The following is a 10,662-nucleotide window of genomic DNA, read 5'->3' as shown; positions in this document are numbered from 1 at the left end:
TGTGTGTGTGTGTGTGTGTGTGTGTATGTGTGAGTGTGTGTAGGGAATGTGACAACATGGATCAGATAGCAGTGAATGTATCCCAGACTGGATTTAGAGTCTGACTGATATAAGGGTGAAAAAGGGGAGATTGTCTCAGATATTTATTGACTGCTTGTGCAAGTAGTGTTTGGTGCTGCAAGCTGAAAAGGAAACTTCTGTGCTTTGTGTTTCCACGGTTCCAAACTTGGATTGGATTGGACTTCTTGCACACAATCTGATGGAACAACGATAACATGCATGAGATGCCCCGCAACACAATGGGTGCCGGTATCGAATTTCCTCGCAGAACATGTTGAGCCCATTTGAAGCTTGGATTGAACATTCCTGCTCAGAAGTCTGTTCCTTAAAGCCACTGATTTGCAACTTGTCAGCGGATAATTACAGTTGTCAGAGCCGCACTCGATCAAGTCAACATCCATGCGCCACCCGTTTGTGAGTGTTCGCCAAAGGATGTAAGGCCTCTGAATCCTGTCACTTGAGATTAACCCATGCCACTCTGGTGATGGAGTAATGAATAAACTGTGTGCCGTGGGGAGAACAACAGCTAAGGAGAATGGAGAATGGAGTCTTTTGCAGTGAGAATTCAGCATGCTATGAGGATAGGTAAGAAGAAAAATTTGCATGATTATGCTGTCGCCTTTCTCTGTGACTGAGTGTACTGCATGCAAGATATGCGCAAGCCCCCCTAGAGTAACAGCACAGTTTGTCACCAGGAGTTTACATCCTTAACAAGTCTTTGTCTGTAGTCTGACAGAGGCAAAGGCCTTGAATGGGCAAGCAGCCTGGAGAGAGACTTGATTAGATACAAGAGGCCAAAACCTTGGCAAACCTTTCCCGAGAATCTTCCTCCAAGTGTCACTGAAGGAGAGAGCCTTACGTGCGTGCCTCAAAAGGTAGAATTGTAACCTACGAGTAAACGCTGCACAACAGCGAGAATTTATTTAGCAAAGACTTTGCATGATATTTTTCCATACATATATATTATGCAAACACACAGCCCTTCCTGCAATTCCTGATTTGCCCTCCCTCTTGACTTTATTTCAACATCCTGCTGTTTATGAGCTAGGAAAATTGCCTCCAAGTCCCAGCATGGCCAGTTCATATTACCATCAAGTTCGTGCTCCACAAACACTTTCACAGAAGCACATACAGAATAGCGCACTGTTGCATTTGCATGAAGACAAGTTAATCAGTTCCTCAACCTCTCCCGACCCCCTCTGATTTCCTGCCCAGCTACTCCTATTACCTGAAGAAACAGGAAAATGGTTATACATCCTCCATACATCTACAGTGGTGGGTGTTTGCCATGCAGTAAATGGCTTGAATATTAAATGAGTTTATGGGATGCTTCTATACAGGCGCCGCTGCAGAAATAGGACTGAATTATAATACATAGATTTAGAGATGTGTGTGTGTGTGTGGAGTGGGAAAATAGGGGGAGAGAAAAACAAAGCGGCAAAGGTCTATGTAGAATCAGCTGTAAATTGTGCTGGCCTCCTATTCAGCCACTCTTCTCCCTGTCTCTGGTGCCCTCTGGCAACAGCACTTGTTGAATTTGGAAGTATTATTGTTTGTTCCCTCCCACCCTCTCCCTCACTCAGACCCTCTGATTGCAATCGGAGTTGCAGCCTTCCGGCATTAAGTATGCAAGTCTTGCCTCATGCAGTGCGTTCACTATCAGCAATCAGCAAATGCCACCGTCTCTTACAAATTTTTTCCTATAGACAGAGTAAGAAAAAAAAGTAAAAGTAAAATGAACATGCGCAAACAGAGGAAAAAGTTCACACTGATGAGGGGGGGTGATGAAGGAATAAATACGTTAGGAACATTTAAGCCATCAGCAGCAGCTTCCTAAACCTTAAACTGTCACCTCTGAAGCTACAGGTTGTCTGAGTTTGATATTGCCAAAGGTGGCTTGCACATTTTTGCAACAGTGATTAATAATTTAACATTTCAGAGGCTTTTTGGACATTTCCTCAACATGCATCGCTTGACTACAAAAGATGCACGTGTGGTACTTGATAGGTTCAGAAGGTTGATGTCTAAATCCCTTAAGGAGAAGGAAAGCAGCCTGAGAGACTTTGGCAGTTTGCAAAGATTAAAGGCTTTTTTTTCCAGACTGATGCACAGCGTCTGTGACCTAATGAAAACATCAACGCCTGTACTTTCATCTGGAACACAGGCAGACATCACTTATGATCATAACTACAGGCTGAAAGAGGCCATGAGCTCCTACATGCAAAGTGATAAACTCAATGTGCACCTCCAACTGTGGTAGCTACAGGTGAGCCTTTTTTAAAAAAAAAAAACAAAAAAAAAACTTTGTTTCAAAGTTTCACAGTTGAGCAGATGAGAGCAGTTTGTTCTAACATGAATCGTTCAGTCAATCATTCAGTGTTTCTCTAAAGCAGAACACACAGTATGAAAGGTCTCCAAGCAAAGGAGTGCCGTTAACTTCATGACAGATTACAAGTGAACATTGTAGATTTTTAAAGTACTTTAAGAATAAAAGTATCTTGTTGTTGTCTTGTTCTCTTTGTTTGTGATGTAAAACAAAAAAAATGAAGCTTTTGTGTTTATTTCCAATTTCTTTTTTTTTTTTAACTGGCTGCACTAGAGTTGCTTTGGGTGAGTCACTCCTAAAAAAAGCCCACATTTTTCATATGCTGGGCTTTGGTGCAGCCCCCGATTTCATCCACTGGCTAAAATAAGCCCACTCCTAACACCCCAAAAGCCAGGTGTCATGTTTATAGCAGCCAAACTGGGAAACCTACCCTGCAAATCATGTTGTTACACTGGAGTAAGTCCATGTATAGTGGAATAAATAACTGCCTGAAATAACTGCCATAAGGGCATAGCCAAGATTACTGCTGGGCGGTGATGGGATGTGCAGACCGAGCAGCATCTCCAACGACTGGACAAAACAAAGCAAATGTAAAAATGCTTTCAAAAAGTAACATTTTTAAAGTGTCAAATGTAGCAGTTCCTCTAGTGGCCTCTTGAAACTGGTTCCAACTGACCTTCATGTTAAATTGTTCATGGTTAAATCTGGTACAAAATGTTTTCGTCCTCTGTAGATAGTTTCATAAAACCTATAAAACCTATATGTTGTCATCCATTAGGATATCTGCAAGGCTTTGATCAATATGCCATCAGAAGGAGCTGTAGCCCATAGTGGTCTAGTAGGCTTCGCCTTAGTTCATTTAAGTCACCGAAGTGGAGCTCATGGCTGCGTTTGTGGTGTCGGTGCCCTTTTCTACGCATTTTTAATCCAGATGTCTGACAAATAACGGACATTGCTGTGTGGTACAGCCCATTCAGTTTTGCTGAGTGAAATGTATTAGTCTATTAGTTATGACTAATAATATTCATCCATCTGTGAATTGAATCTGGATAGTTTATGGATGGCACTCGCTACCATCAGCTTAGAACCCTTTGTCTTTTATGTGCAGTCTAACGTGGAGACTCTGCGCCCATAAATAGTAGTAGAAAATAGAATATAGTAATAGAAATAGTAACAGACTGTGAGCTTAAGAGACCTGATTTTCTTAACTTTGGAAAGCCCCAAGCTAGGTGTTTTTCTAAGTTTCCAATCCTTTGTGCCCAGATAGCTGATAGATGCTATCAGGACCATCTAATCCTCAGCAGAAAAAAAAATGAGTAGTTTTATTTTTTGACTATTAAGAAAGGAGGCAGCCTTTTGCATGTTGCTGATGCTTTGGAATAATAACACTGGATTGCTCGGGGCCTGATTAGCCCCAAGCAATCAGGCTTCCATCTGATGATTTAGGCCAACAACCTTTCATCCATTAATGGGGAGGCTTTCATATTGCATTTGAGTATCCTTCTGTACAGCAGTGTGGCATGCACATATCCAGAGGCCTAGCATAAATACCACTTTGATCTGCCCACAATAGAGGAGCGTCTAGGGGATAATAGTGAGATCACCTCTCCAACCCCCTCTCATCTACTTTCTGGAATATCACTAGCAAGCGTCAATGAGCAAAGCGTTGTACCCAGAGTCAATAGTGGAAAAGGGCAGCGCTGAAAAGAAAGCATTATTGAGTCAATGGTTTGACCATTACTGTGAGATTAGCATTGCTTGGATTGTGCGCTTCAATGCTGACTCTAAACAAGGGTGTAAGACAGCAGGAAAAGCATTTTCTGCACGCTCCTAAAGAATAGCTAATGCCTTTGTTTTGATTAGCAGTTTGACCCCTGAGATGGACTCGGCTCACTTGTTGTAAGTGAGAGACTAGAGGGGAGCGTTGGCATTCAGACCAGATTCCTTGGCAGCCGCTTCACTCAGCAAGGATCAGCTGTCTGCCAAAACAGATTACACCGGGGATACTGACGCCGTCTCCAGAGAGTGTTTTGACAGCTGACTCCGAAAGGGTGATGTCTCATGGAAACACCAGTGTATCACAGGGAAGAAGAGTTAGTTCATATAAGTTTTAACACTGGCTGAAGTATGAGGACTGCACATGGCTCTAAAGAGCATTCGCAAACAAGAACCATGACCTCCAACCATATGTGCAGCTGTATCTTGACAGATGGGGGATAGATCAGGACCAGTGTCATGGAGAAGAGGCAGGTATCTGTTCACTCAAAGGCTCGGGCAGTTCTTTTGGTGCCTACTACTACTAGGGTAAAAGATAGGCTACACCCTGGACAGGTCACTTCAGAGAGAAAGGATTCAAGCTTCTTGCATGTAAGGAAAAATCTTGCCAAAAGATACTTTGACATGCAGACTGGACCACCAACCTTTAAGGAGATATAGCCTATTGTATCGCCTCATAAAACATGACTATATCAAAAAGCAATTTATGGCCATATAACACCAAGTGTATACTGCTTTAAAGACTTTTTGCCAATGGACTGACCTACACAACCGTTGTGTATTTTACATTAACTAATCATATCGTTTTACCTCAGTATGATCTAAATTTCTTTAGTTTTAGAATATGAGTTGCAAGCTCTACAAATAAGGATGGATGGGTTGTGTTCACACAAGAACTCAATCCGCTATACATATGAAAGTTCTGATTGCTCAAGTAATCAAGCATTTGCTTGAAAGCCAATTGAGCAGCAGTGATTCTCATAATCACCGAGTTATTTAAGTCAACTTAAATACAGATGCCAAAGATTTGATGGTATTTGAGTAAATTTTGTATTTTCTACTGCTTGTACACAATGCATTTCAATGTATTACTTGTACAGTGTATGAAATCCCAAATTGCCTTAGGGACAGCAGCTTTCCCAGTTCATGACCCCAAACTCTGAAACAGCCTACTCAAAATATTAAGGAAACAAACTTTACAGACAATTTCAAGAAAATGACCCATTTAGCTTTTGCTGCCACTTTTTAATAATACTAATATAACTGCACAGTCATGCCTGCTGAGTTCAGCCACATTTGCTAATCTGGAAGATACAGACCATATGCATCATTGTCATATTGGCCTTATACTTTAGTTACAGACAATTTTTGTATATGTCTGTGTGGATGTATGTGCTTTTATGCCTGTGAGGCCATTTGAACCGCCGTATATGATACTGGGCTGTACAAATATAATATAATATAATTAAATTGTCAGGAAAACAAGAGATTTAGAAAAGGTCTCCATGCACTCTATGACAGAGTCACTGATATTCTTTATCTTTTTTTTTTTACCAATAAAGAGGTTATTTGAGACATGTGATTTACATTAAAAAGACACAGATATTTAGTCTGTATACTACATGTGTGAATGCGACCATGTATTGATTTATTTATTTCATTTAAAAAGTTCAGGTGTAATTTCTCCATGTCTTCATGTCTTCACGAGCTGTGAAGGAATGAAGGATGGCTGCTAATTAGAACGTGTAATGTGCAGCGTGCGTGTGATGCATGACACTTTTTGCACACTGGTTTTTTCAAAGATAATCAGATCCGTGCTGAAGTGGAGGGCACGCTTACAAGACGCAGGACGCCTCCTGCGAATCACAGAGCACGGCAGAAATAAAGTTAGATAGGTAGAGAGAGAGAGAGAACGATACGACAAGGAGGTGGACACACCTGTCTGCTGGAATAGCGTGACCTCAGCTACTAATGAATAGAGAGCTCAAACACAGCCAATTAGTTGTGGAGCTTGTTAAAACAGCCACTTTTACACTTGCTGTGTCAGGATAGATTGGCCTTTCATGGCTGCTTTGGGGATATTGATATGGCTGCTGACAAGTGCAATAAAAAGGGAAAATGCTTTGGGGCTAACCAGTCCCACTTCTTTTCTGTGGTACTTTTGTTTCATGCGACAAACGAACTAGGCTCCGCTGGTTAAACCGTAAGTAATCTAATGCTTCGGTGCTTCTTTTTTAGGTTTGTTTTTTTTTGCTGTTGTCCTGTTTTGTTTTGCTTGTTGTCTTTGACCAGCTTTTTTGAGAGAGGGTGAGAACAAAGAGGTGAAGGAGGGAGTGGCGATCATGCTTGAGAAAGAGAAATAAACCAGCGAATGAGAGATCAGCAGGATTACAGGGTGTCGCTGTGAGGCACTGCAGAGCTGCAAATCCACAGGAATAGATGGGAAGATGGGAAGCAGCAGGTTGAGCTGATGAAGGATAGGCTGATAAGGAAACAGGAAGAGAAGAGAAGAGAGGTAGAATTATGCAGACTAACATGCAGAAACAGAGTAAGGTGGAGAGGACTTGGCACAGTAAAGGGCGGATGGAGGCAGCGCCGTGGTGAGATGCCTCATGGGAGAATGACACATATCTTATCCCCCAGAGAGTGAAGGAGAGGGGCCAGACAACCCTGCTGATTGACTGGCAGCGTCTCCGCCTGTCTTTCACCATCTTCTCATATTCATCAACACTGGCTTGGCTCCCTGCAATGGAGCCAAGGGCAGAAAGCTAGCAATGCACAATGAGATTCACCCACACGAAGCTTTTGTATGCCAAACCACTGCACCACTTGAAAAAGAAGCCTTTTAAAACACAACATACCTGGCTCACAGTTCTGCTTCAATAGGCATCTGCGTTCTTCTTGGCAAGACATCTGAACGCTGCATTAAGCACTTCTGATATAAAACAAACAGCATTAAAGTCACCATCCCCTCAGTGAAGGGGTTAAAAAGCAACATAGTACATTTTTTATGTCATGGGGAAAAGAAGTAGAAAAAATGTTGCTGGTGCAGTCAGGGGGAAAAAAAGGTTTTCCTTGTTTCAGTTGCTGCTCACTGAGGTAGCTGAGTCACAGAGGAGATAAACATGCTGCCCCCCACCCACCCCACATCTTGCTGTGTCCCAAATGTAAATATGTGGTTATTAATTACTGCATGGCCTCTGCTGCTGGATTCAAACATCCTGGATACAGTGGCAGAATGACTCACCAGATTGCCGCTGTCCAAGGTGCTGCCAGAGAGAATACATCACGCTTCTCAACACTGCAGCCCAAAACTGGCAGATGAGAGGTTGGTGTGATGGCATTGCACTCTCGTGGTCGTTTCACATATTACTGTGTCAATCATATAGGTCTACATCACCATCTGGTGGCCAAAGGACAGAATGCATTTACATTCTTTAACTTTTAGCCGTTCTGTACATTACAGATAAACAAAAGAAGAGGTGGTGTGTGTATGTGTGCCTTGTGATAATGCGTTTAAGAAGACTTTGTTGATAAACACCTGAAGGAATGGATATCAGAGAGGTAGATTTATGCATATGCAGTTTTAGGCAAAGTCAAATCTGCTGAGGACCAAAATTGTACCTTACTTTATTTATTTATATAGGACTCTTCACACAGTAAGAACCACAAAGTGCTTCACAATAATATAAAAGGGTGGCTGTAGCTCAGGTGGCAGAGCAGGTCAGCCACTAATCAGAAGGTCGGTGGTTCGATCCCAGGCTGCATCCTGGCTGCATGCCAAATATCCTTGGGCAAGATACTAACCCCGTGTTTGCCTACTGGTGGTGGTCAGAGGGCCCGGTGGCGCCTGTGTCCGGCAGCCTCGCCTCTGTCAGTGCGTCCCAGGGCAGCTGTGGCTACAATGTAGCTTGCTATCGCCAGTGTGTGAATGGGTGGATGACTGAATGTAGTGTAAAGCGCTTTGGGGTCCTTAGGGACTAGAAAAGCGCTATACAAATGCAGGCCATTTACCATTTATAAAACAGCACAATCGAACACACAGCACAAATGAGTCTTAAGCTGCTGTTTAAAAGAATAAATGCAATCAAGATAACGTAATGATGGCGGCAAGGCATCCCACCGCTCTACAAGATCTATCTGCTCTGGTCTTAAAATGTGTTCGAGGGACTACCAACAGCCTTCGATTAGATGATCTCAGGCTGCGAGAGGGAGCATGTCTGCTTGTATTGTATACTGGGTGAGACCCCCTTTTGCTTTCAGAAGTGCCTTAATTCTATTTTGGCGTGGATTCAGCAAGGAGATGGAAATAATCCTCAGAGATTGGTCCATTTTGTGAGGATAGCATCACACAGTCACTGCACATTACAGAGGTGCTCTAATAGATTGAGATCTGGTGACTGTGGAGACTGTGGAGGAGGAGATTTGAATACACTAAATCCATTTGATGCTCAGGAAACCAGTTTGAGATGGTTGCACTTTGATCACAAAGGGGATGCACATGGTTAGCCGCAATACTCAGGCAGGCTGTGGTGTATAAATGCACAAAGTCAGCATGGACCTCCACGTGTATGAAGAAAATATCCCACACACCACTACTCAGCAGCAGCCTGAACCATAGAAACAAGGTGGGGTGGATCTATGCTTTCTTGTTTTTTTACACCAGATTCAGACCCTACCATCTGTAGCTTCAGTTCTTAGCTGCCAGGTGTGGCACTTGGTGTGGTCTTCTGCCATAGAGGTGCTCTTCTGCATACGACTTGAATTTGAAAGCACATTGTCATCTTTGTAACTCAAATTATGATGGGTTATTTATTTTACTGTTGCCTTACAATCAGCTGGAAGCCATCTAGCCATTCTCCTCTGACTTCTGTCATCACAAAGATGATTTATCCCAGAAAACTGCTGCTCACTGGATATTTTCTCTTTTTCAGCTCTTTCTCTGTAAACCCAAGAGACGGCTCTGTGGGAAAATCCCAGAAGATCAGCAGTTTCTGAAATATTCAGACCAGCACATCTGGCACCAACAACTACGTCGCATTTAAAAGTCACTTAAATCACCTTTCTTCTCCACTCTGATTCTCACTTTGAATTTCAGCAGGTCGTATTGTCTATGTCTACGTGCTCAAGTGCACTGAGCTGCTGCCGTGCGATTGGCTAATTAGATATTTGAGCAAGCAGCACTACCTAACAAAGTGATGGGTGAGTGTGTGTGGTCACAGCCACAAGCAGTGTATTATAATATGGTGACATCATGAGTCCCATAAACACAGTCCCTGTTTGTTTTGAATGCTATTGTTTCATATTTTGATCCACCAGACGTTTATATTGTTATTTGTTATTTGTAATTGTCGGCTTGGCCTAAAGTCCTCAAATATGTAAATATAGAGTTTCCGATAATTTAAAAAAAATGTAACATATGAACTTCCCTTTGGCTGCCAAAACCTCAAATACAGGTTCAAACCTGATTGTAAGCCTTGAAGGCAAAATCAGTACTCCATTATCATAGTCATTATCTGCGATGGCACATTAGTCATCTTTGTATTCCTGTTCTTTCATCCTTCAAAAAACACATTTCAAAGTGACAAACATCCATTTTGCAAACTGCCGAGTGAAAATGCATGACTTTTTTTTTTTTTTGAGTGTGCAGTCTTATTAAAAGATGCTAAATCCCACTTTGAAAATTAAATGGTTTCGCTCTGAAGCACCAGAGAATGATATGCAGCCGAGTAGCCTGTGGGGAGTTACTGCGCGGAAACACACGTTCTGCATTCGACAGAGACAATTGATCAAAACAGACTAATTAATGTATGTGTTTTACATATATTCATTTCCGTATCAAATATTAATGAAAATAAACGTATTTGTTTTACAAATGAGCACAAGGCTATCAAATATTTCAGACACACTTCATTAAAGATACAGAGCCGAGAGCGAACATGCATTTTTAAAGGGCCGCGATTCACAATGGCGTACTCTCCAGAGCTGCCTGCTCAGTAGTGTGGCCTAGATTGGGCAGAGTGCTCCGAGACATCAAGGTCTTCTCACGGAAGGACCTAAGCCTTTTGGCATTTTTCTCTTGCACTTTTTGAAGCTATCATAAAAGTAGTGACTGGGCTTTTGATGTCCAGTTTAAAGCAATTCAATTCAGCTTCCATCAATGAGTTCGCTATAGGCTACTTTCTTCTACACGCGAGCATAATGTGGACCGTGAAGCAACAGTTGCTTCTTTATTAGATTCACTTTGGTCAAATTAATTGCAACAGCCCTGCCTTTCGCCGAGGTTAGAATATTCTCCTTACAGTCCACTTACAAACTTCACGAAGGAACAGAAATGTTTGAAATATGGCAGCCAAGTATGAAATGAGTGAATAAAGTAAACTCATACAGACAAGGCTGTTAGAGTTCCAACTCTTTCCCATTGCTGTTTCATACAACAAGAAACAGATAACAACAACAATAACAAAAAAGAAAATATGGAGGCAATGGCAGATGATGTA

Source organism: Diplotaxodon limnothrissa, linkage group LG22 (genome assembly GCF_057381915.1).
Source record: "Diplotaxodon limnothrissa isolate DT_005_m linkage group LG22, D_limnothrissa_male_GT1.1, whole genome shotgun sequence".
Lineage (NCBI taxonomy): Eukaryota > Metazoa > Chordata > Actinopteri > Cichliformes > Cichlidae > Diplotaxodon > Diplotaxodon limnothrissa.
This window is presented reverse-complemented; position numbering follows the sequence as displayed.